Source organism: Cetorhinus maximus, chromosome 18, assembly GCF_964194155.1.
Source record: "Cetorhinus maximus chromosome 18, sCetMax3.hap1.1, whole genome shotgun sequence".
Taxonomy (NCBI): Eukaryota; Metazoa; Chordata; class Chondrichthyes; order Lamniformes; family Cetorhinidae; genus Cetorhinus; species Cetorhinus maximus.
Window position 1 is genome coordinate 63095690 of NC_135896.1, and position 26602 is coordinate 63122291.

The 26602-nt window shown below is 44.0% G+C and overlaps 1 protein-coding gene and 1 pseudogene across 21 annotated transcripts in view; one reads left to right on the forward strand and one right to left on the reverse strand.

Annotated features, from left to right (window-relative positions):
• mipol1 (mirror-image polydactyly 1) overlaps positions 1-26602 on the forward strand; it is a 379557-nt gene that overhangs the window by 218302 nt on the left and 134653 nt on the right. The gene's annotated exons all lie outside the window — the stretch shown is intronic.
• On the reverse strand, positions 2832-3678 carry LOC144693487 (proteasome subunit alpha type-7 pseudogene; annotated as a pseudogene).

Consider the following 26602-nt stretch of genomic DNA (forward strand, 5'->3'; position numbering starts at 1 on the left):
ATGACCTTTAGGAAAGGAAATCTTCCATCCTTACCCATTCTGGCCTATAAGTGACTCCAGAACCACAGCAATGTGCCTGATTCTCAGCTGCCCTCTGAAATGGCCTAGCAAGGGTAACCAGAGATGGGCAATAAATGCTGGCATCATCAGCGACACCCACATCCCATGAATGAATTTTAAGAAGTCAAATTGGGTCAAGCAGAGAAGTGGAAAGGCACTTACATCCTGGATCTGTCAGTCATCAGGTTTACCAAGGCCTGGAAAAATTGGCTAGCCAGGGTTAAACTTTAAATGATGGTTAAATACGAGGCATGCAGTTTCATTGGAATATTTAAATTGACACCCTGCCTTCTATGAGTACTTTGATAAAACAGCTAACTTCTGCAGTAAGAGCAACATTGCTGAGTTGTGCTTGAAACACATTCCTAAAATGCATGTGATTTTATTGCCTTAGACTGAAGGAATGTTCTTTTAAATGTAGTGTTTCTTTTATATAAACATTATTTTGTTTGCTCCAGTGCACATCAGTAAACTATACTGACCTTGCACCTTTTCTGCCTTAGATTGTCCCATTAATTAGGTACTAATAATCCATAAATATGAAACCAAAACTTCTAAAAGTGTTCATGGTTTGTTTTAACAAGGCAAGGTTAAGCACTGTCAGTTTTCTTTATGACTGGCTTATTTAAATTAAGGTCATGGGTTACATGTGGACTTCTTCCCACACTTGTAGCTCTCAAGACTCCCTGTTAACTCATAATTGGAATTAAATTAAGCCAAGACATTGGCCCAGATCTTCCTATCCTGATAGTGGCAAACACTGAGATGGTCACTGCAATTGAAAGCTGCAGCAGCACTGCGAGTTCCAGAGACCGCACTTACGCTGGAACCCGGAACTTGCAGTTCCTCAGAAATGGCTCTGTGGGACCCAACACTAAAGTCCTATCAGGACCTGTCAGCATGTAACCTTGGACTGATTGTTCAGTACTTAGCAGTTATTTACACTGATTTATTTAGGGCTACTCCTAGAAGTCATCCAAGGGTAAATAGTACTGCGGGGGAAAGAGTAAATAGTGCTGGAGAAGGGAGGGAGTTAGAATTAGAAGTTAAATGAAGGAACCTTTGTTAAACATCTGTTAACACTTAATAGCACACCTACCAGAACACTGGAGCATTGCTGGACCTCAAGGGGCATGACTTCTTCAGTGACCTCAAAGGGGATGTCACTGGTCCTCCCAAGTTCCGGCAAAGATTGCTCCATACTGCAGCCGGGAGAGGAAGTCCCAGCTGCTACACCGTAAAAAGGTAACAGCACACTTTCAAATGAAGTCAGCTGCATACACCTCCACTTCAGTGACTGAAAGACCCAGGTCATTGACTTCATTTTTGCTGGATGCCAATGGTAGATCCTTGGAGAACTCGAGAGTTAATGGTTCAGGAACATGAAGAGAATCAATTGTAAATGTTTCTCTGGTTATGACTGGGCAGGTAAGAATGAAACCAGCAAAGGTCAGTTCAACCCAACTGGACGATGGAGGTCAGATGTTGGAGGAGAATGGTGTGGTCAACTGGAGAAGTTGAATGTCTATGTTGCATAGGATTTTAATTCAATGGCACGGCAAATGGAAACCTGATTGGAGTGATTCAAAAATGAAGTTTCAGGAAGGATGGTGTGAAGTTCTTGGAAAGAAACAGTCAGATTCGGTAAGAAGCTTTCAGAATCACAACTGCACGTGCTGTTAAAACGTGAATTCCTTTACTCTCCTCCTAGATTCCATTGACTGGTATACATGTGTATGGTAGCCTTAAGTGGACAAAGTGCATAATGCAATTTTCAATGCATTACATCCCTTAACATCATAGTAAATGAGAGGCATAGTATGTTTCAATGGTTTGTTTCTAAAGTGTAAGCAATAAACTTACACATGACATACATATTCAACTTCTCCATTACAACATTCAGCTTCACCAGTACTACACTATTACATACAGTAACTTTTGTATTGATTTAACAATGCACACAGTCACGTACAGTGAGATGAACGGTTTGTTCAACTGAAAATAGTTCACTTCATAACATAATCACTTAAGTATGGTGGACATCTCTCAGGAGTAGAATATCATCTGACATCAGATGTGGTCTCATTTAACTCTTTATCTGAGATATCAATGTTTAAATCTGATTCAATTCTTACGATTGGTGTTTTCAGTGCTTTGAAGAATGTTTCATTTATATAATTTGCGAACCAGGCTTAGCAGTGATCATTGATCTTTTTGCGTTGATCACAACAAATGGCGGGATATCATGGGGGTTGTTTGCTTTCCAACATGTTTCACAAGCACTTTACCTTTTGGTTTTAGTGGTGTAGCTCTAAATTTCATATTTCACTCTGAATTTAGTTTCAGTCAGTCCTCCTGTTCTCGTTCGCATACATGTTAATCATTAGCTCTGGAGGGTAGGTCAGGAAGACTTGTGCACAAAGGATGTGCAAAGATGAGTGCATCTGGTGGCATTCCCATGGTTGAGTGAGGAATTGCTCTGTAGTTGCGGAAAAAACGATACAGCTGTTGCTTCCATAACTTGCTCTCAGCTGTAGCTGTACATATCACATTTTTTAAGGTAAGCATAAATCTCTTGACTTCACCATTAGCTCTTGGCCAAAAAGGTGTGATTTTCCAGTGAGTGAATCCTAGATAGTTCACAAATTTACTGAACTCATCACTGTTAAACAGGGGTTCATTGTCATTTCTCAGCATTTAAGGCACTCCAAACAAACCAAAAATCTGGTCAAGCTTTGAGACGACTGCTTTTTTTTTCGCAATGTAAAATTCTAAAGTTTATTCAAGTAGATTAGCAATTAGTAAAATGTGGAATGCTCAGCTTCTACCAATGATAAACAGGGAACACAACCATATCTTATGTCTAATTAATGGCACTTTAGGTCTTTGGTGCCTTCTTCTTTTCAGCTTCTTCCTTTTCTTTTTCAATTTCTGAAACGTAATTCTCAATTTCCTCAGGATTTAAGATCCTCAAGAGTGGTTCATGCTTCATCACTGCCAGTTCAATGTGTTTTCCACCCGACTGTACAACCTCCAGCAAAGCCTTGATGGCAAGCTTTATGGTATCACTGCCTGTAGCAGTGGCTTCTTCAGTGTAGTCTTTCTCCAGGAATTCCCTGACAGCCTTTGCACTTCTTCCTGTGGCATTGGCCTTTCATTCATGGTAGGTGCCTGATGGATCAGTTTGGTACAGTCTTGGAGTTCATCAAAGTCAAAACCTACAATCAGTGCAGGAATGCCAAATGGTCCGCACCCATTACTTTGAGTGTAAAGCTGTTTCAAGCTGGCAATATAGCGTGTAATGTACTCAACTGTGAGTCGATGGCTCTGACACTCTACACAAGCCCTATTTATAACTATCCTGGCATCAGCTGTAAGGCCTGCAAAAGCCATGCAAACATTGTCATCCAGTATACAGATCTTCCTTACAGTTCTTTCACCCTGTAATTTGACTACAGATTTCTTTTCCACTGCAAGGACAACAATTTCTTTTCCTTGAACACCAACCACTACCGAGCCCTTCTTCACCTCCTCCTGGGCATACTCCACCTGGAAGAGGTGCCCGTCCGGGGAGAAGACGGTGATGACTTGGTCGTAGCTGACGCTCATGATTTGCTTCGGTTCTTGTTGAAGTGAAACTGGGAACCTGCTGGAGTCATTGGTGACAAACGAGCAGCTGTTGGGCAGTGTGCAAGCCTGCTCCTCTGACATGTCCTCCTTCTTCCTTAACCAAGGTTTGCCACCCACGGTCGTTGACAGGGCCCTCAACCGTGTCTGGCCCATATCCCGCACATCCTCCCTCACGCCTTCTCCTCCTTCCCAGAAACATGATAGGGTCCCCCTTGTCCTCACTTATCACCCCACCAGCCTCCGCATTCAAAGGATCATCCTCCGCCATTTCCGCCAACTCCAGCATGATGCCACCACCAAACACATCTTCCCTTCACCCCCCCTGACGGCATTCCGTAGGGATCGTTCCCTCCGGGACACCCTGGTCCACTCCTCCATCACCCCCTACTCCTCAACCCCCACCTATGGCACCTCCCCATGCCCACGCAGAAGATGCAACACCTGCCCCTTCACTTCCTCTCTCCTCACCGTCCAAGGGCCCAAACACTCCTTTCAAGTGAAGCAGCATTTCACTTGCATTTCCCCTAACTTAGTCTACTGCATTCGTTGCTCCCAATGCGGTCTCCTCTACATTGGAGAGACCAAACGCAAACTGGGCGACCGCTTTGCAGAACACCTGCGGTCTGTCCGCAAGAATGACCCAAACCTCCCTGTCGCTTGCCATTTTAACACTCCACCCTGTTCTCTTGCCCACATGTCTGTCCTTGGCTTGCTGCATTGTTCCAGTGAAGCCCAACGCAAACTGGAGGAACAGCACCTCATCTTCCGACTAGGCACTTTACAGCCTTCCGGGCTGAATATTGAATTCAACAACTTTAGATCTTAAACTCCCCTCCCCCCATCCCCACCCCGTCTCTCCCCCCTCCCCTTTTTTTTCAATAATTTATATAGATTCTTCTTTTCCCACCTATTTCCATTATTTTTAATCTAAAACTAAAACTTTGTTAGTCTTTCCACCCCACCCCCACTAGAGCTGTACCTTGAGTATCCTGTCTTCCATTCTTAATTAGCACTTTTCTTAGACAATATCACCACCTTCAACACCTCTTTGATCCTTTTGTCTGTGACATCTTTTGATTATCTGCTCCTATCACTGCTTGCTTATCTCCACAATCACCACACCCTCCACTTCTCTTTCCCCCCGCCCCCCCACCTTAGACCAGCTTATATTTCACCTTTCTCCTAACTATGCTTCAGTTCTGCCGAAGGGTCGTGAAGACTCGAAACGTTAACTGATTTCTTCTGCACCGATGCTGCCAGACCTGCTGAGTTTTTCCAGGTAATTCTGTTTTTGTTTTGCAAAATTCATGCAAACTTCAATCCTTGGTCCTGGAGGCATCAGATATCTTGAGAAGATGACAAAGATTTGACATTGTGTTTGCTTGACACGGCAAACACTAATTTTGTGCCCTACATGCGGTCAGTTCCTGGGAACCACACTTTTTCCCTAAGGAGTTGTTTGGTTTTGACAATTCCCTGGTGATCTTCATGTGCTATATCGTTATCTTTTCCCTAACGAGTTGTTTGGTTTGACAATTCCCCAGTAATCTTCATATAATATATCGTCAACAGTCAGTTATCGTCAGTTATTACTTCAAACGTGCTTTCATGCAAGTAGAGATGAAAGTGTTAGATATCCCATGTGTTAGAGAGAGCTTCTCAGTTTGCAAATAACATAGCTCTACACGCATTAGTGATCTGCTTACCATTGCGATGGATGGGTTGCCTGCCTTGTCTTTCTACACCAAAACTGCGCCTAAGCTAACCGGGCTTGCATCCATGATGAGCTGGGTGGTTTTCTCAGATTCAAAATAGGCATTTGTGGAATTTGCTCACAACCATTATTTGATCTGGTGTACAACCTGTGTGATTTAGTCCACCCCTACTTGGTGGCCTTTTTTTGTCAGATCAGGTAGCAGCAGATAACATAGTGAGGTCAGGAATTGAGTGACTACAGTATGTCATGAGCCCTAGCAGAATCACTGCACATTTGTAGGATCTGCAGCGTTTGCAATGTCTTCAACTTTCCATGGATCAGATGATGCTCCTTCACTGCTGAACAAATGACAAAAGAATTCAATTCTGCTTTCAGTGACCAAGCACATGTCTTTGTTCAGGGTGAGGTTACATTCTTTAAGATATTGTATGCATGCATGTAGGCATGTCAGCATGTCTCAAGGCCACTTTCATTGTGACAGTAGATGAGAATGTCATCCCTGATGTTCAGCATGCCTTCAAGTCCTTGAAGTGCAGACTGAATCACGTACTGAAATACCTCAGCTGCTAAATTGATTCCAAAGCTGAGTCTCCTGTATCAATGAAGTCTGATGTGAGTGGAGAATACCTCAATTCTTCTGCAAGCTCGATTTGATGAGAGCCACCATTGAGGTTAAGTTTAGCAAAGTGTTTAGCAATGTTCACTTTCTCTACGATAACATTGATTGTCAGTGTCAAGTGGATTTCTCCATGGCTTGGTTGGGTGACTGCATATCGACATAGATTGTGATCTGGTTCTTGTTCTTGGGGTTCATGACGACTTGTATGTGTGAGACCCAAGGGGTAGCTCATCCCTAACTTTCTCAATAATGTCAAGATCAAGTAGTCGCTGAAGTTCCTTCCCTATCTGCTTATTTGGCATGAAATGGTATTTGTCACCATTGATGTGCATTAGGGGGCACATTAGGGCCTACATGGAGCTTGCATGTAACATTTTTCAGTTAGCCAATACCGGTGAAGCAATCAGCATATAATTCAAGGATTTTGTTGGTATGTGCAGGTACTGTGTATGTAACTGCAATCATGTGCAGATCTGTTGCTGTGTGGAAACTGATAAGCATGTCACATAGAATACCGCATTCATTTTGGTGGCTTTGAATGAGACTGGCATTTCAAAATTCCCAAGAATTTCCAGTGGTTACTGTTATAAGGGAAAATTTTCATATTTCAAGGTTTACAGAGGATAGGGCAATGCTGAAGTTTGTTGAATGTTTATTTCTCATGACATTGGCAGATACTCCTGTTTCTATGAGAACATCTGCATCTGAGCAGCCAGTGGTCACTGTCACATGTGGCTGGTTGCTGTGTCTTTGTAATTGATTTTGTTGATGAACGACAAACACGAGCAAAGTGCTGGAGTTTTCCACAGGCTTTTACACTATTTGCTAACAGCAAGACATTCTGTACAGTGTGGGTAAGCACCGCCACAGTGGGCAAGTTGTAACTCTGTTTGTGAGACTGTTGTTGTTTTGCTATTAGTTTCCTGACATGTGAACGATGGACAGTGTTCGTAGGAGTTGAACTTGGGGTGTGCTAATTACTATAAAGAGTTTCAACTTCAGGAGCTCTGGACTTTGAAAGCAAAGGCAATTTTGCTAATTCCACCAACTCATACAACTTTCTGTCTTTCTCGAGTGCTTTTGGCATAGTTGACTAGAGAGACAACCTTCAATTATTTGTGTTTTGATTTCCTGATCGACATGTTCAACATCACCAAAGTCACATTTGGTTTCGAGTTGCCTCAATCGCGTGCAATATTAGTCAATTGTCTCTGGTTTAGTACATCAGAAGACAATTGTTTTGGATGTGAAATAGGTTGTTGGTACATTGTTTTGCTGAGTTGTAGTCAGTTTTCTCAGGCATAGGTATCTCAAAATATCTTCCAATTCTTCACCTCTGTAGTGGAGAAGTACGGCCTTTTGCCTTAGTCATCTTTGATTGCATAACCTGCCATTACATCTTCAAAACATTGCAGCTACTTTTGCCAACATGGAAATATAGATGAAGGCTCCGAACGTAAATCAAAACATGACAGATTGGGCATAGACAACGCCACCTTGATCAACAGTGCAGTGATAGTGCGTGATCAAGGTTCTGGGATTGCGTTCCTTTCAAAGAAAAACCTCTCTGTAATGATCGAGATTTTTTTTTTTGGATGGTTATTTCAACATGATCAGTGTGTGTGTGTAAACACTATGCAGGCTTTCCTATAGCTAATCCCGAGCTGGAGTGTCTCCTGTGTGTGCCTGACACAGCCTCAGTGTGATCTCTAAATCTCCAACTTAAAATGTTGTGCTGCAGAAAGTAGTTATACACCTCCCAAAAATTTCATTCCTGAAAACAATCTTTCCCATTTTACAACCGCTTTATCACTATTGTGAAGTTCTTGGGAAAAACAGTAAAATTCAATAAGAAGCATTCAGAATCTGAACTGCACAATCTGTCTAAACATGAATTCCTTTATTCTCTTTCTAGACTCCATTTATTGGCTTATGTTTGTATGGTTGCCTTCAGTGGACAACTTGCACATTGCAATTTTCAATACACTATAGATGGGCTTGGATTTGGGAGGCAGCAACACGTTCAAATATTTAGGAGAGGCAAGAGAGGTTAGAGATGAAATGGTAGTTTCCACGATCAGGTTGGTGGGGTGAAAGTAGAAATCAAAAGTGAGTTCTTTTAGGAGAAAGAGTGAATTAAAGCAGATTTAAAGATGAGAGGTGCAGTAGCTGAGGAGAGGGAACCATTCACAATATCAGCCAACATAGAGACAGGGTAAGGAAGTTGGGTAGTCAGCAATTTGGTGTGAATATGATTGTAAGTCCAAAAGCCTGGGTCTCATAAAGGCGAGCTCAAAGGAGGCATTGAGGGAAGATGGGAAAAAAACTAGTGCAAGATCTGAATTCCTGGTTAGGGTGGTGTGAGCATTAGGGAAAGCTTGGCACTTTAGACTAGCAGAAGGCAGAGAAGCAGCAGAGGCAGCTGAACAGATGGTCTCAAATCCATCACTTCTCGCACTTGTTGGAGGTGAGGGTGGAAGAGGCATGGGAGAGGGGTTTAAAATGACGGTTGGTATTAGAGAAGAGAAATCATGGGTTATCTTTGCACTCCAGGATGACCCTCCTATAGTGAGCTGTTTTGACAGAGGGAGAGCAGGATTTGATGGTGCTTTCTGTGGTCCAGCCCGACCTCTATCAATGATATTGTTACAGCCACGTGAGGAGGAGCAAAAATGACTACCCTATTATACCACTCTAAGATTGACTGTAACAGGGTTTTTCGTAAATTTAGCGAGGATGTGCTTTGCCAGTACTGCATGAGTCTCACTATGTACACTTGCAAATTATAAAGAAGTAGCCAGACAAGTTTTCTGAGTTTAAACACAGAACAAGATAGGTTTATTCCCAAATTAAAAGAAAAACTAGGTACAGGTAAATCGCAACCACCATTCATATGTTCCACATATTCCCTAGGCCCACATACACACTAGTACAGATGGTAGAATAAAAAGATAGGCTTAAAGATGTTTTTACTACTTGTGAAGAAGAAAAACAATCAAAGAAATATACGGTTAACTGTCCTTTGGCTGGCCTTACTGTGGTCATTCCACGTTGTGACCGTTTTATTCAGTTGTATTTCCGAGTGCAGTTGTGTGGAGCTGATTTCCACATATTATTCCCAAAAGATCTTGGTTTGCAGACGTTTCTCTTCTCATGATGGTTATTTTGCAAATCCGAGTGCAATACTTTTGAGAGAGTGAGACAGAGAGAGAGAGAAACAACTTCCTTGCAGCTTTTCAGTACAGCATTCTGATCTCTCTTTTGAGAACTCGGGCTTGGTAAAACAGTTCTTAAAAGCCCTGCTGGCTGTATAGCCCAGAGGAATTTGATTACCATGTCTGCTTTTGGCACTGTATCGTAGAACAGGCAATTACATTCTGATGTCTCATATCAGAAACTTTTGAAGAGTTTCAAGATGGTATGAAAGCCAACCAAAGATGGGATCTTTCAAACTCCTTGGCGGGGGGGTGGTTTGGGTGTCTGTTACCTTTTCATCCCATTTGGGTGGAATACAAGTTGTATATTCTGGCTGTATAGCTGTCCTCCATTGTCTTAATAGGATTACAGTTTACTTTTTTTAAAATCCAGGCAGTAAAAGGATAATTAGAAATTGTATTTGTTTTTTTTTAATTACACACCCTCGTAACAATATACATTCCCATAATTATACTGCCAAAGAAGTGAACCAAAAAACATCAGTCTTGATGTAGCCATAAATCTGAGCCATCAATGGAGCCATTGAAAAAGCAGGTGTTAGTGAGGAAACTAGGTAATCAAATAGTTGATTTAGTTTTTAAATCGTTATCCTGATGCAGTATTAAACTTCCAAATCAGCGAACAACTAGGCAACAATGACCACAATGTTATTGGCTTCAACTTGAAGAGCCAAACCAAATTTGCTGAGAATTTATTACTAGCCCCAGATTTTACTAGAACTATATTTGCAAAGATAGCAGAGAACTTGAATTGAGTTGATTAGGCAACCTTACCAGAGTGAATTTTAGCAGTACAGAAGAGAAGTAGAATACCAACCTTCCTAATGCATAAGGAAACTAGGTTTGTCGCTAGGCAAAAGAAGAGTTCATGGGATCAAAGCAAATGTAGCTACCTGACTATGTGCAAGGCCAGTAGGCAAGTTCAAAGATCCAAAGATTGACAGGCAAAAATGTAAAAGAACAATGGGCTGCCTTTCAAGAAAAGATAGTTTAGACGCAGTCGAGGTACATTTTCCACAAGGGGGAAAAGTAGAACAAACAAATCCAGAACTCCCTGAATGACAGAAGAGGTAGCGAGGAAGATGAAGCAGAAAAATAGTAAGTATGATGAATGTCAGGTGATATCCAGGCTGAATATACAAAGTTCAGATGGAAACTGGAGAAAAACAAGGAGAGAGTATGAGTATGGCAGCTAACATAAGAGGGAATCCAAGGGGGGATTTTGTCAATAGTTTGCTATTTCCCAATGGCGTAACCAGAAGTGTGCTCTGTTGCTTCTTCTAATTTTTCATGCTATTACAATTAAAATTTAAACTGCATGGGAGACAAATGGGGTGGGGGGTGTTTTTCAGTTGTAAAAGCCACCATCAGCTGACAATGCTGCAGCTACAGGTAGTCTATATAAGAGCCTCCTGGTCAAACAGAGAGGCTCTGCAACACAGCCAAAACTTTCTTGCCCAACCCCAGTTTTGTGAACATAAGACTTGAGAGCAGAAAGGTGGCATGGGTGTTTTTCAAAATAAAATTTCACTTGTAAATATTATGTTGGTTTCACCTTATTTATATGTGCATCATCGTTATTTGTTGAGACTATCTTACTCAAAGAGCAAAATGTACAAGGAAAACTGTTGACCTTAGACAAAACTGCAAAAGCCATTTGATGCACGCCACCTTTAAACAAATGGGAACCAAGTGCCAAGGATTTTTTTATCTTGAAGGTAGGATGTAATTTAGAAAGATCTTACGTTAATGAGTATTCATGGAATGCATATTTATTACGAGTACTAACCTGCCACAGGCCTACGTGAGGCTGGACGTGCCATAAACATGCCATTGACTTTATCTCTACATCTCAACCCGCCATTGGGGAATCGAGATTTTGCATCCTGCATTAGGGCATGCCACTTTTCCTGCTCTTGCAGGCTCCATAAAATCCCCCCTCAAAAGCCATCTATAGTAAAAGGGTGGTAAAAGGAGGCATGATTAAGGAGCTGATTAAGGACCAAAAGGGGATTCAACTTGGAGGCAAGGGCTTAGTTGAGGTACCAGATATGTACTTTGCATCTGTTTTTCCAAGGAAGGAGATGCTGCTCAAATGGTGAAAGAGGAGATAGCTGAGACCTACATGGGCTAAAAATTGATAAAGAGGAGGTATTAGATAGGCTGGCTGTACTTTAAGGTGATATGTCATCAGGACCAGATGAAATGCACCCAAGGATACTGAGAAAAGTAAGGGTGGATATTGCGGAGGCACAGGCCATAATCTTCTAGTCCTTCTTAGATACGGGGATGGTGCCAGAGATTGGAGCATTGCAAATATATATAGCCTTGTTTTAAAAAGGTGTAAGGATAAATCCAGCAACTACAGGCCAGTCAGTTTAACCTCAATGGTAGGAAAGCTTTTGGAAACAATAATTCAGGACAAATTTAACAGTCACTTAGACAAATGTAGGTTAATTAAGGAAAGCCAACATGGATTTGTTAAGGGCAACTCATGTTTAACCATTTTACTTGAGTTTTTGATGAGGTGACAGAGAAGGTAGATGAGAGTAATGTAGTTGGTGTGGTGTACATGGACTTCCAAAAGGCATTTGAGAAAAGTGCCACTTATCAGGCTTGTCAACAAAGACAAATCCCCTGGAGTAAAAGGGACAATGGCAGGGTGAATAGAAAGTTGGCTGAATGACAGAAAACAGAGTAGTGGTGAATGGTTGTTTTTCAGGCTGGAGGAGGGTGTATAGTGACGTTCCCCACGGATCATTGTTGAGTCCCTTGCTTTTCTTGATATTTTTAATGACTTAGACTTGGGTGTACAGTGCAGAATTTCAAAATTTGCAGATGACACAAAATTTTGAAGTATTTTGAACTGTGAGGAGGATAATGATGAACTACAAGGTGACATAGACAAGTTGGTGGAATGTGCAGACAAATAGCAGCTGAAGTTTAAAGCAAAGAAGTGTGAAGTGATTTCAGTTTTGTAGGAAGAATTAAGAGAGGCAATGTAAAGTAAAGGGCACAATTCTAAAGAGGGTGCAGGAGCAGAGGAACCTGGGGGTACATGTGTACAAATCATTGCTGACAGGGAGAAAACGGTTAATGAAGCATTTGGGATCCTGGACTTTGTAAATAGGGGTGTGGAGTATCAAAGCAAGAAAGTTATGATAACACTAGTTCACCCTCAACTGGAGTATTAATTATGTCTAATTCTGGGCAACACACTTTAAGAAGGATGGGAAGGCATTAGGGTGCAGAAAAGATTCAGGAGAATGGTTTCGAGGATGAAGAGAATGGTTACAGGGATAAGGAATTTCAGTTCCTAAATAGAATAGAGGAGCTGGGGCTGTTTTCCTTGGAGTGAAGTAAAAGTCACTGCAGTGCCAGAGGACCATAACTGCTCTCTCATGAGAGAGAGATGACTGGTGGTGAGTTTAACCTGAGGGTCACTGCACCTCAGGTGAGGGACGAGGTTGAGAAGGCAGGGCCTTCATGGATGACCTCAGCTGGTACTGGAATTGAACCCGTGCTGTTGGCGTCACTCTGCGTCACAAACCTTTAGAGGATATTTGAAAGAAGTGCATAAACTCATGAAGGGCCTGGACAGAGTAAAAAAGGAGAAACTGTTCCTGTTGGCAGAAGGGTTAAGTACCAAATGATACCAATTTAAAGCGATTGGCAAAGGAAGCAATGGCAACTTGAGGATAATCTTTTTTACGCAGCTTGTGATCAGGATCTGGAATGCTCTGACTGCGAATGTGGCAGAGGCCAATTCAATTGAGGCCTTCAAAAGAAAATTCATTGTACCTGAAGAGAAAAAAATTGCTGGACTATGGCGTAAAAGTAGTGGAATGGGTCTAGGCGAGTTGCCCTTCCAGAGAGCCTGCAGTTACAATGTGCCCAACGGCCACCTTCTGTGCTGTAACCATTCTAGGATTCTATTAAATCAGACTTGAGCAAAAATACTTCAAGTGATTAGAAGAAGTTAGCTCTCAGGAGAACAAGGATCAGAATTGAGCTCAAAGAAAGAGTATAATAATTGCCATCAGAGCTCACAAGGTCATTGGAGAAAGAAACAGTAGCTGTAGTACAAACTTTTTAAAGTTATGTTAGGAGTCAGAGAGCTATTAACAGGTCTGAGATTGTTCTGATAGTTTGGAGATAGAAGGCAACAAGTCAGAATTGGAAAATTAGGAATACTGTGCATGACCACCTGGGCAGAGAAAGGGTTATTAGAGATTCAGAAAATTCAAGAAGTGGGTGGATTTCCATACTTGAGGTTCTGTGTATCAGATTTGGATGAGTGCTCTTTGATAGTTTTAGATTGGATCTTGGACAAGAAGCATTATGACCAGCAGCAGAGTTTAGAGACCTGCAGCTGGACTTCAGAGAGCAGACCACTACCAGCAGTGCTTGCTGTTGAAATTCCTGCAGCTGGACAATAGAGAAGGGAGCAGCAAAGGGGTACAATTCACAGGAGGCTACCTGCGACAGTGTGTGAAAGTAGAGACTGAGATTCTTTGACATGTTGAAACAGCCATGTTTCAGCAGAAACTTTTCCCAATTCTGATGAAAAGTTATCAGCCTGAAGCATTGACTCAGTTTCCCATTCCACAGATGCAACTAGGCCTTGCTGAGCATTTTCTGTTTTTATTTAGGAGGCTCAGCTTGTCACCAGGCGGTGACAGACTGTAGCCTCTTAGAAGACACCCGGCTGACTCGTGGACATGTATTACCAGTGACTGCCAAAGTGACCACTGCTCACAACTTTTTTGTCTCTGGATCCTTCCAAAACTCTGTCTGATGGATCTCCCATTGTACAGTGCAAAAAATGCATAATATACGTGACTAATGGTTTGTTTGCTAGGAATGGGTGTGCAATCAGAAAAAGTTATTTCTCCAAATATGAGCAAGATTCCTGGGGAGGTGGAATGAAGCTTTCATCGTGTGTTAGTTAAAGCTTCTTGACCTTTTTGGACCTACAAGCAGACTTTAAGGGGTGGCTTCTAGGAACTTAGCTGATGACACCCACCAGGAATCAGACCAGTAAAGCCCAACAGCACTACAGTGAATGTCATATGACCACCAGATCTGTGATTCAACAGGCCATCATCCTGCTAAAGATGTGGTTCAGGTGCCTGGACATCTTTGGAGGCCCCTTTCAGTACCCAACAGCTAGGATTTTCTAGAATAGTTGTGATCTGCCACACTCTGCACAACATTGCTTATCAGAATTCGGAAAGAAAAGGGAAAACAAGGCATAGATCATGTACAGATGATTTGACGAGGAAGAAATTAACGAGGGCAATGCAGCACCAGTCGCCCATCTTGCTATTTGGAATGCCAGAGCTGCCCTATTTAATTCAAAGTTTCTGCTAGGTAGTACCAGTTGAGCAATGTCAGATCAACATGCAATGGCCACTCTTTCCACCCACATCCTACCCCCACAATGCCACTGACACAAAGCAGTTCTGCAAACAACCAACCACCTATTGTACATTCCCCCATTGGTCACCATCTATTCATATCTATCCATTCATCAAGCACGTTAAAAGGTCAGCTGCCACCCAGCGAACAAGAGCAGCAAGCCAAGAATGTGCTGCATAATAATAAATTTCGCCGACCAAATGTGGCATTAAAGCACCCTAACAAAGTTGAAGTCAATGGGAATTGGGGGAAAGCTGGTTGAAGTCACACCTAATACAAAGAAAGATGGTTGTTGTTATTGGAGCTTGGTTATCTCAGCCCTAGGACATCACTGCAGGGTAGTGTCCTAGGCCCAACCGTCTTAAGCTGCTTCATCAATGACTTTCTCTCCATCTTAAGGTCAAAACTGGGGATGTACGCCTATCGTTGCACAATGTTCAACACCATTTGTGACAACTTGAAGATACTGAAGCAGCTTGTGTCCATATACCTAGACAATATTCAGGCTTGGGCTGATAACATTAGAGCCACACAAGTGTCAGGCAATGACCATCTCCAACAAGGGAAAATCTAACCATTTCCCTTTGACATTTAACAGCATCACCATCATTGAATGTCCTATTACCAATATCCTTGGGATTAGCATCAAGCAGGAACTTAACAGAACCAGCCATATAAATACTGTGGCTACAAGCACAGGTCAGAGGCTGGGAATTCTGTGGTGTGTAACTCGCCTCCCGACTCCCAAAAGTCTATACATCATTTACAAGCTAGGTGCAAGCCAGGAGTGTGATGGAATACTCTCCACTTGCCTAGAGCACCAACAACATTCAAGAAGCTCGACACCACCCAAGACAAAGCAGCTCGCTTGATCGGCAGCCCATCTAGCACCTTAAACATTCACTCCCTCCACCCCAGGCTCAGTGTACAATCTACAAGATGCATTGCAGCAACTCACCAAGGCTCCTTTGACAGCACCTCCCAAACCTGCAACCTCTACCACCTGGAAGGATGGGGGTGGCAGATGCATGGGAAGATCATCACCTGCAATTTCCCCTCCAAGTCACACACCATCCCGACTTTGAAATATATTGCCGTTCCTTCACTATCTCTGGGTCAAATTCCTGGAACTCAACACCACAGGGACTGCAACAGTTCAAGAAGGTTGCTCACCACCACCTTCTCAAGGGCATTTAAAGACAAGCAATAAATGCTGCTTTTGCCAGTGACACTTGTATCCCAAGAACAAATATAAGTAGCTGCAAAGCTTGCCTTTTCCTTTCCACTACAGCTATGTGGTACAACCCTGTGGGTTCAGCAGAGATAGATGCAGATTCCCCCTCTGACTACAGAGATGCTCTTTGCTGATGACCTCTGGGGTTTTGTAGCCTGTGAGGGCCCCATGAAAGAATGCTCCATCTACTTCTGCAGGAAAAAGCTTGGCCATCAGGACACAAGACAGCATGCCAGATATTGGCTGAGGGCTGGCCAACAGGAGTGGGGGGAGTGGAGGCATTTTGAATGACATTTACTTGCATATCCCTTTTTACCATTACCCCTCTCATAAGCCAGCTGCACGTCACTGCTGCTATTGTGCTGGAGAGCAGCGTGATGAAGGTCAGTGAGGCACTGTAAGGCCTTGGTGTCTGTCCTCCTGTTTAAATGCCAGATATGTTGGCATCCAAAGTGTGCATTGCCATGGTCAGGGCATGCATGGACTCACTTAATTGCTGCATTTGATGTTCCATGGAATTGGCATTCTATCCATGCAAGCATATATTGTGGTAATGAGCTGTGAGATCATCCCATTCAGTCTTGAGGCAGACTTCTCTGTTTACTCTGCAATCATAGCCAGTGTACTTGGAAGGCCTTTCAGTGCATCATGCATTGTTTACTGCTCCTCAATGATTATCCTTCTCATCAATAGCTGCCAGTTGAGCAGAACCTGGAGAGGGCCCTTCGACATGGACTCTCCACAGCAGTCCCTGCCACCACTGCTGTTTCTCATTTGTGAAGTTGAGTGACTGGGTGAAACTTAACCCCCTGTCTAACTGTTCCTATTAAAGTGCGAGTCATGGTAAGCTTGATTCCAATGACATTGTATCCTCAGAAGGAATCATCTCTTGAGGATTTGTCATCCATGAGGTCCATGGACTCCTGATGCACACACGAAGGCGGTTCTGGAGATAAAGGATGTGAATTAGTACTTGCAAGGAAAGAATGTTGCAACTTATCATTATGAAGACAATCATATTTCACTTGCTGCTGAAATCAAGTCAACATGACTGAGTATGTTATGGCATGTATATGTTAAACTTGATTCTGTCAGGGATAGCTGTGGGGCCCCATCACAATAGTCAGGGATGCCGCGATTCCACTGATCTCCCGTACTACTTCTCTTCAGTTTTCAACTGTGAGATCTGTGGAGGCCCACCCTGGGTTCTCTCCCTCTTCCTTATGCTTTGCACTTTTTTTCTCTGCAGTGGGGGAAAGAGTGCAAACAGTCCTAAGAGTGACATGTGTTCACCTGATCGATGGCATGCATTTCATAAAGGTGACATTCTGGGAGAGACAGGAAATTGCATAAGGATGTGAGTAAGCGTATAGGAAATGAAGGGTGGGAGTACAAGATAAGTAAGTGTGAGGAATGGTGTGATGGAGTAGGCTTGACAAGGTAGAGTAGATTTGGTGGTGAGTAATGCCCACAACAGGATGAAGGTGAATGTGCAACTGTACTCACCATTCTCCACCTGGATAGGCCATGAATGGATTTCCTGCAGAAGCATAGCACAATGTTCCTAATTCTGACCTGACCACCTCCAGCCACGTCACCTTTCTGGCTGCAGCAGGTTCCTTCCTCCCAATCCTGGCGAAGTGTTTGTTTTATTCATTCATGGGGATGAGGGCATCGCTGGCTAAGCCAGCATTTATTGCCCATCCCTAGTTGCCCTTGAGAAGGTGGTGATGAGCTGCCTTCTTGAACCACTGCAGGTCCATGTGGTGTAGGTGCACCCACACTGCTGTTAGGGAGTGAGTTCCAAGAGTTTGACCAAGCGACAGTGAAGGAACGGTGATATAGTTCCAAGTCAGAATGGTGAGGGACTTGGAGGGAAACATCCAGATGATGGTGTTCCCATGTGCCTGCTACCCTTGTCCTTCTAGATGGTAGTGGTTGTGGATTTGGAAGGTGCTGTCTAAGGAGTATCTCTGTCCAGCTCCTCACTACCCGCAGTAATATATCAAGGGGAGCATCATTGAAATTTAATACAGCCTTTGACTTTCCTGAATCCATTAACACAGTTTGTTGTCTCTTGCCTCCAACTCATCTAAGTTCCATTATGAAATTGGCCCTTTCAATACTCCAGTTGAGATTGTGTCATATCACCACACTTGCTGCTATGCTAGTACACCCCAGCATGCCTCCAGGCTAATATTGGGGTCTCAAAATGGCTTTTGGAAAGAAGGTTATATCTTACCAAACTGGTTGAATTTTTTGTGAAAGTTGCTCAGTCAATACATAAAGATAACCAGATTGACTTTGGGTGAATTGAGTGTGAATTCATGGATAATTAGCAGTTTGTGAAAGTGTTAGGACTTTTTTGCTGGCAGCCTCTAACAGTCTCTTTAAAAACCACTGCTTTGGCCACTGGTTGCCTGAGAAAGCTGACCACAGCACACAGAGCGCATGCTGTGGTCAGTCAAAATCCAATATTGGAAAGTAGACTGAAATAGGTATTAGACTGATTTGCAAAGAAAAAGCTCAATCAAGACTGAATATTAGGCAAGCAGGCTGGCAGCACAGAGGCAGTGAAAGACTTGAAAGATGGAAAGGCAGAGCTAGGTGTCATAAGTATATGTGTGGAAGCTGGCCAAAGTCTGGAAACAATGTTGATGAGAGGCAGCAATTATATGATAAAATGTGGGTGGGCCTAGATGCATCTTTTAGTGACTATACTGTTAGCAATGTGAGTTTAGGAAAGGATCCAATGCTGGAGGTACAGTGGCTATGATCATAACCAAGCAAAGGCAGTCCGATCTAGCTAGAGGGCAAGCATTGTTAGCAGGATGGTGTGGTCAACCATGTCAAAGGCTGTAGCAGAGAGAACACAAGAAGGATAATGCACATTATTCACAGTCACAAAAAATGTAAGTTGTGATTTTGGTTTGGTCCATTTTGGTGCAATGGCATGGGTGGAAATTTGGTTGGAGAGATTCAAACAAAGAATTCATGGGAAGGTGAACATATATTTGGGAGCAGAAACACGTTTGGACTTTGGAACTTTGGAAAGGAAAGGGAGGTTACCAATGGTGCAAATGTTTGCATGGAGAAAGGAGCTGAGGGTGGGTTTTATGAAGAAAATGACAGGGTCTTTGCCTGAGGCGATGGAATCATGTGCAGTATCAGCTAATATGAAGGCCAGGGAGGGTCACAAGCAAGCTCTTGATTTTAAAATTCTTATCCTTGATTTGAAATCCCTCAATAGCCTCGCCCTTGCCTATCTCTAATCTCCTGCAGCCCCACAATCCTCTGAGATATCTAAGCTCCTATAATTCTGGCCTCTAGTGCATCCCAGATATTAATCACTCCGCCATTGGTGGCTGCGCCTTCAACTGCCTAGGTACCAAACTCTAGTATACCCTCCGTACACCTCTCTGCCTTTTTACCTTGCTTTGTTCTTTTAAAACATTCCTTAAAACCAACCTCTTCGACCAAGCTTTTGGTCTTCTACCCTAATACTTTTAATGCAACCTGGTGTCATACTTTGTTTTTTAATGCTCCTGTGAAGTGCCTTGGGGTATTTATTACGTTGAAGGTGCTATTCTTATGACCAGTCTCCGGGCGAGGTCCCCCAATTTGTTATGATCCCAGACGCAATACCCCGAATTGTTATCTCCCGGGTAAGGAGGGATGAACTGGCTCCCCTTCTTTAATCAAACCCCTCGGTTGGTCACAACAAGGTTAATTTAAAAGGGATCACTTCCCTTGTGGATGCCTTTTCCCAGTCCAAATGTATTTATGTTTCAGAAGGAGCCAATTTAACCAGGCTTTCTTGAGTCAAAGAAAGTGTAAGTTTATTAGTTACTAAAAACCCGAGGAAAAAAATAATATAAGTGCAACATATATAGACACAGATTAGAAATGAGAAGTTGAGTCCAAAAATAAAAGTTAAAAAAAAATACGGATCAGCCTTTGGCTTGCCCATGAGTAGTAGATGATGAAACATTGCAGCCGTGAAGTTGGGTAATTCTGGTGGAGCTCACTTTGGCAGTTGAGCAGTTGGTTTGGAGAGAATTGGTTCTGCAGGTTAGCTGAAGAGTTGTCCTGTTTCCTTTTTTTGACTGTGGATTGATGACTTGTGATTGTGCCTCCAGCAACAGAGAGACTTTTACCTGCAAGCTACAGGGATGACTAGTTGCTGTTCTTCTGCTGTGACCTTCACAGTACACACTAGCACACTAAAACTAGAACACCAGAACTAGCACACACAGACCAGGTTTGCAGCTGGCTTTTTAACCTCTTTTCTTGTGTATTCCTGGAAGGAAAAAACAAACATGTCTTTCGCCCAGAATCTGTTTTCTTTCAATTCAGATCATTCTGAGCTATAATTCAGCGGGAGATGGTTTCTTCTGAGATGATAATTGGTCTCCATTGTCTCCGCAAACACAGGAGGTTACAGTTCAGTTTGTTGCATTGCATCTCTCCCTTTCAAGTGTTACTGTCTGAAGTGGGCCTTGACACCTTTTTTAGGTGTGACATTCCAGAGCCTCTCTGGACTAGTTGGTCAAGTGTGATCCACATAGGAATTTTCCAGAAAGTGGTTACTTTATGGTCTCAGACAGCTTTTGCTTGCATGTCCTTTTTAAAAAAAACACATCTTCCTCAAAAAAATTAAATATGCTCGTAAATAATTCGGGCTGTGATCCACTGTCGCGACACTTAACCCACACGATGAATGAAATGAGATTCATTCTCATTTCATTACAAAGGGACAAAAAAATTATAAAACAACAAACACACTCATACACCCATTCATTCTCCTAGCCTTGGTCCATATTGTCTTTTCAGCTCTAACCGGGCCTCTCTAAGTTCCGGAGAGGGCGTCTGCAATCAGGTTTGATTTCCCGGCAATGCAGGTGATTTTTAGGTGGTTTGGTTAGAGAAACAAACTCCAACGGAATAACCTGGCATTCTGTGTCTTAATCTTTTCCACTAAGGTTAACGGGTTGTGGTTAATATAGACTGTGGCCTCTCTATATCCATTTCAGACATGTATCTCAAAGTGTTTGAGAGCAGTAATAAACCGAGGGTTTCCTTCAGTGCTCAGCAAAGGACTTAGTTTCATACCCTTACGCCCTCATCTCAATGAATTTCGGGCTCGGCATGATGCTGAACTCTTCTTCCGCCGTCTTCGTCTCCGTGCTCACTTCTTTGGGCAGGAGTCCTCTCCCCGTTCAACGGATCCTTTTACCCACCTCCAATATTCTCCCTCCACCTGGACCCCTCCCTCTGGATTCTTACCTTCTCTTGATCTTTTCATTGAGAACTGTCGGCGTGACATTAGCCGTCTCAATTTCTCTGCTCCTCTCACCCATTCTAATCTGTCTCTCTCTGAACTCACTGCACTCCGTTCTCTCAGGTCCAACCCCAACATTGTCATCAAACCCGCTGACAAGGGTGGTACTGTTGTTGTCTGGAGCACTGACCTCTACCTCGCGGAGGCTGAGCGTCAACTCGCAGACGTTTCCTCCTACCTCTCCCTGGACCATGACCCCACCACAGAACATCAAGCCATTGTTTCCAGGACTGTCACTGACCTCATCTCCTCTGGAGATCTTCCTCCCACAGCTTCCAACTTGATAGTCGCCCAACCTCGGACGGCCCGCTTCTACCTCCTACCCAAAATCCACAAACAGAACTGTCCTGGCAGACCGATCGTGTCAGCCTGTTCCTGCCCCACGGAACTCATTTCTCGTTATCTTGACTCCCTTCTCTCTCCCCTTGTCCAGTCCCTTCCCACCTACATCCGTGATTCCTCTGACACCTTACGTCACATCAACAATTTCCAGTTCCCTGGCCCCAACCGCTTCCTCTTCACCATGGATGTCCAATCCCTCTACACCTCCATCCCCCACCAGGATGGTCTGAGGGCCCTTAGCTTCTTCCTTGAACAGAGGCCCCAACAATCCCCATCCACCACTACTCTCCTCCGTCTGGCTGAACTTGTTCTCACACTGAACAATTTCTCCTTTAACTCCTCTCACTTCCTCCAAATAAAAGGTGTGGCTATGGGTACCCGCATGGGCCCCAGCTATGCCTGTCTCTTTATGGGGTATGTGGAACATTCCTTGTTCCAGTCCTACTCCGGCCCCCTCCCACAACTCTTTCTCCGGTACATCGATGATTACTTCGGTGCTGCTTCATGCTCTCGTTGGGACCTGGAAAAATTTATTAATTTTGCTTCCAATCTCCACCCCTCCATCATCTTCACATGGTCCATCTCTGACACTTCTCTTCCCTTCCTTGACCTCTCTGTCTCAATTTCTGATGATAGACTGTCCACCAATATCCATTACAAGCCTACCGACTCCCACAGCTACCTTGACTACAGCTCCTCACACCCCGCTTCCTGTAAAGACTCCATCCCATTCTCTCAGTTCCTTCGCCTCCGTCGCATCTGTTCGGATGACGCTACCTTCAAAAACAGCTCCTCTGACATGTCCTCCTTCTTCCTTAACCAAGGTTTTCCATCCACGGTGGTTGACAGGGCCCTCAACCGTGTCCGGCCCATATCCCGCGCATCCTCCCTCACGCCTTCTCCTCCTTCCCAGAAACATGATAGGGTCCCCCTTGTCCTCACTTATCACCCCACCAGCCTCCGCATTCAAAGGATCATCCTCCGCCATTTCCGCCAACTCCAGCATGATGCCACCACCAAACACATCTTCCCTTCACCCCCCTTGACGGCATTCCGTAGGGATCGTTCCCTCCGGGACACCCTGGTCCACTCCTCCATCACCCCCTACTCCTCAACCCCCACTTATGGCACCTCCCCATGCCCACGCAGAAGATGCAACACCTGCCCCTTCACTTCCTCTCTCCTCACCGTCCAAGGGCCCAAACACTCCTTTCAAGTGAAGCAGCATTTCACTTGCATTTCCCCTAACTTAGTCTACTGCATTCGTTGCTCCCAATGCGGTCTCCTCTACATTGGAGAGACCAAACGCAAACTGGGCGACCGTTTTGCGGAACACCTGTGGTCTGTCCGCAAGAAAGACCCAAACCTCCCTATCGCTTGCCATTTTAACACTCCACCCTGTTCTCTTGCCCACATGTCTGTCCTTGGCTTGCTGCATTGTTCCAGTGAAGCCCAACGCAAACTGGAGGAACAGCACCTCATCTTCCGACTAGGCACTTTACAGCCTTCCGGGCTGAATATTGAATTCAACAACTTTAGATCTTAAACTCCCCTCCCCCCATCCCCACCCCGTTTCTTTTCCCCCCCCCACCCGCCTTTTTTTCAATAATTTATATAGATTCTTCTTTCCCCACCTATTTCCATTATTTTTAAATCTAAAACTAAAACCTTTAGTCTTTCCACCCCACCCCCACTAGAGCTGTACTTTGAATATCCTGTCTTGCATTCTTAATTAGCACTTTTCTCAGACAAAGACCACCACCTTCAACACCTCTTTGACCCTTTTGTCTGTGACATCTTTTGATTATCTGCTCACACCACACCCTCAATGTGTCTCTTCCCCCCCACCCACCTTAAACCAATTTATATTTCTCCCTTGTTGAAACTATGCTTCAGTTCTGCTGAAGGGCCATGAGGGCTCGAAACATTGACTGATTTCTTCTCCGCCGATGCTGCCAGACTTGCTGAGTTTTTCCAGGTAATTCTGTTTTTATTTTGTCGAGGGTTTCCTTCTTTACTGTGGAGTACCATTTCTGATGCTTGTTTGGTTTTTTGGAGAAGTACCCAATTGGTCTGTCTATCCCTGATTCGTCTTCCTGGAGGAGGGCAGCCCCTGCCCCGATGTCACTCACATCGATGGCTACTTTAAATGCTTGGTTAAAGCTCAGAGCTGCAAGCATAGGCTCACCTATTAAAATGGCTTTCAGCTTTTCAAAGCTGTCTGGAATTTCTCAGTCCATACTACCTTTGCTTCTTTCTGTAGTAGGTCTGTTAGCAGGGCGGCTACTTTGCTGAAGTTTGGGATGAACCTGCGGTAGGAACCACACATCTCTAAGAACCCCTTGATTTCCTGTTTCGTAATGGGAATGGGGAACTGTGCTGCTGCTTGTACCTTCGCAGCCTTGGGCAGTACTTGTCCTTGACCTACTGCATGTCCTAGATAGGTCACCTGAGCCTTAGCCAACTCGCTCTTTGCAAGATTGAACACTTGGTCAGCTGATTGCACTTTCTGGAAGAGGGCTTCCAGTTGCTCGAAGTGAGTTTCTCAGGTGTCGCTGTGCAGGAGGAGGTTGTCTAGGTACACCATGCAATTGGATAAGCCCACCACCACCAGCCTTTGAAAGGTGGCTGGAGCATTTCAGAACCCAAATGGCATGACTTGACACTGGTACAACCCATTCGGAGTACAAAGGCAGAGATTTCCTTCACCCAGACAGTCAAGGGAACCTGCCAGTATCCCTTGAGTAAATCGATCTTTGTAATGCAAGCTGCTTTACCTACCATGTCTATGCAGTCTTCCAGCCGGGATATCGGGTAGGTGTCGGGTCTGGTCACTGCATTAACTTTTCGGTAGTCAATGCAGAGCCTTGTGAAGCCTTCCAGCTCGGCCACAAGCACAACTGGGGAGCCCCAGCTACTGCTGCTAGGCTGTATTGTTGGTGCTCCAGCATGTAGTTAATCTCCTCCCGAACCTGGGCCAGCTTTTCTGGGCCTACGTGATTGGGTTTTTACCTTATGAGAGGGCCTCTCCCACATCCACAACATGTAGGATTTGCCTGGTGCAGCCTGGTTTGTCTCTGCATAAGCCTTTAAATGCAGTGAGCAGTCTCATCAAGTCTGCTTGCTGTTCTGCACTTAGGTGGGTGAATGAGGAGTCTAAGTTCACTTATATCTCTGTGTTGGTTAGCCAGGTAGTAGGGGGTTCAATGTGGGCCTTACCCATGCCTCCCTCCAATTCATCTCCATTACACATCCTCTAAGTTGCTGGCAATGGGACAGACCATTACCTGCTCGCCCCCTTCTCGGCTGTGATATTGCTTTATCATTTTGACATGACTGAGCCGTTGCTTTTACCCCCGATCTGGGATCTCAATTAGATAGTTTACTTCCCTGAGCTTCTTTGCTACTCTGTACAGGCCACTGAACCGGGCTTTTGAGTGTTCACCTGGTATTGGTAGGAGCACTAATACGTCGTATCCTGGCTGAAAAGTTCAGGCCCTGGCATGTTTGTCTGCCTGTTTCTTCATAGCTGTCTGGGAGATTTTCAAGTGTTCTCGGGTCACATCACAGGCTCTCATGAGCCGCTTCCAGAACACTGTTACATGGCCTAACATGGAGACTTCAACCTTCTGTCCTAAAAACGTCTCTTTGATTAGTTTCAGAGGCCCTCGCACTTTGTGCATGTCAACTAATTCAAACAGAATAAACCGATGGACTCATTTGGTGAGTCCCAGGTAACGAACAGAAGAAAACCCAGTCCTTTATCCCAGTCATGGAAGCACTCGTGGCAGTATGCCCTGATCATTGTTTTTAAGACCTGGTGGTACTGTTCTAATGCCCCATGTGACTGCGGGTGATACGCTGAAGACTTCAGCTGGGTCATGTCCAGGATACCCATGACCTCCTGGAATATTTTGAACGTGAAATTTGAGCCCTGAACATACTGGATCTCAGTGGGCAGACCATGTCTGGTAAAGAATTGGATCAATTTCCTCATCACTGATTTGGCAGATATGGTTTTCAGGGGAACAGCCTCTGGGAAGCAAGTAGCCATGTCCAGGATGGTAAGTATATATTGGTTGCTCCCTTTTGTTTTGTACAGGGGTCCCACACAGTCCACTAACAGCTTGCTGAATGGCTCCCCAAAAGCCGGCACGGGAATCATAATTGCAGGTTTAGTTGCAGGCTGGAGTTTTCCCACAACCTGGTAGATGTGGCATGTTCTGCAAAACCTTACTACATCTCTGTGGAGGTGTGGCCAGTAAAAATGCTGGCTGATGCGGGCTTGGGTTTAAGTATACCGACATGCCCAGCCATCGGAGTTTTGTAAGCTAACCGTAATATTTCCCTACGGTACTTTGGCGGCACCACTACCTGGTGAATCACTGTCCATCTTTGTTTGCAGGTCTGAGAGGTCCATTTCCTCATAGCACCTCATTTTTAGTGCAGTAGCTTTCAGAGACTGCTTCTGCCTCAGCTTCCATGTATGCAGTCTGAGCTAATGTTTTTAACATTGGCTGGGCCGCTACCAAGGAAGATCTACCCAAATATTAACGACCCAAATATTAACTAGGACAGTTTTAGTTTTAAGGTAGGGAGGGAGCAAAATTCTTAAGTTGCATCCAGGAGAACTTTTTTAGCCAGCACGTAGAAAGCACAACAAGGAAGGGGTCAGTTCTGGACCTAATTTTCGAAAATGAGCCCGGGCAGGTGGAAGGCGTATCAGTAGGGGAGCATTTTGGAGATAGCAACCATAACTCAGTTAGATTTAGGGTACTTATGGAAAACGATAAGGTTGGGCCAGGAATAAAAGTTCTAAACTGAGGAAAGACTAATTTTACTACGATGAGATACGATTTGGCCCAAGTGAACTGGGAGCGGCAACTTGCAGATAAAACTGTATCAGAGCAGTGGGAGGCATTCAAGGAGGTAATAGTGAAAGTACAGGTCAAATATGTTCCCATAAAGACAAAGCGGGGGACCAAGTCCGGAGAACTCTGGATGTCAAGGGACATAAAGGTTA